Source organism: Wasmannia auropunctata, unplaced genomic scaffold (genome assembly GCF_000956235.1).
Source record: "Wasmannia auropunctata unplaced genomic scaffold, wasmannia.A_1.0 LD335989.1, whole genome shotgun sequence".
Taxonomy (NCBI): domain Eukaryota; kingdom Metazoa; phylum Arthropoda; class Insecta; order Hymenoptera; family Formicidae; genus Wasmannia; species Wasmannia auropunctata.
The window spans coordinates 449,593-450,077 of NW_012026901.1; positions in this window are offsets into that span (position 1 = coordinate 449,593).

A 485-nucleotide genomic window follows, 5' to 3' on the forward strand; every position below is an offset into this window, starting at 1 on the left:
TAATATACTTTAATATATAATACTTATATAATATATATTCTATAGGTAACTAATATTTTGCAAATGTGAACTACGATGATGTACTCTTTAATCTAGGGACAGTACATCAATCGTGGTTCACATTTGCAAAATTTAATGCGTTTTAAAATCTATTTAAAAAAAAGTGTCGCAATTGATATGTCCACGACTGTACATATGTATGTACGTAAAACCATGTGTTTTTTACATTAACACAGGATATCACTTTCAGTGTAATATATAATAGCTCGCTTAATTTAAACTAGATAGTACCAAACCATGAAGTTGATAATTATCTTTAGGGCGATTATGACGTTGACGACAATCTTATGGCAACTGTAATTACCGAGAACCAATAAACATTAGTGACTGATTACGTTTATCTTAAATTTAATTGTATTCAAATAATTTAATAACATTTTTCCTTTTAATAAGATTTCTATCATTTTTATTTGGAGATCGGAAGA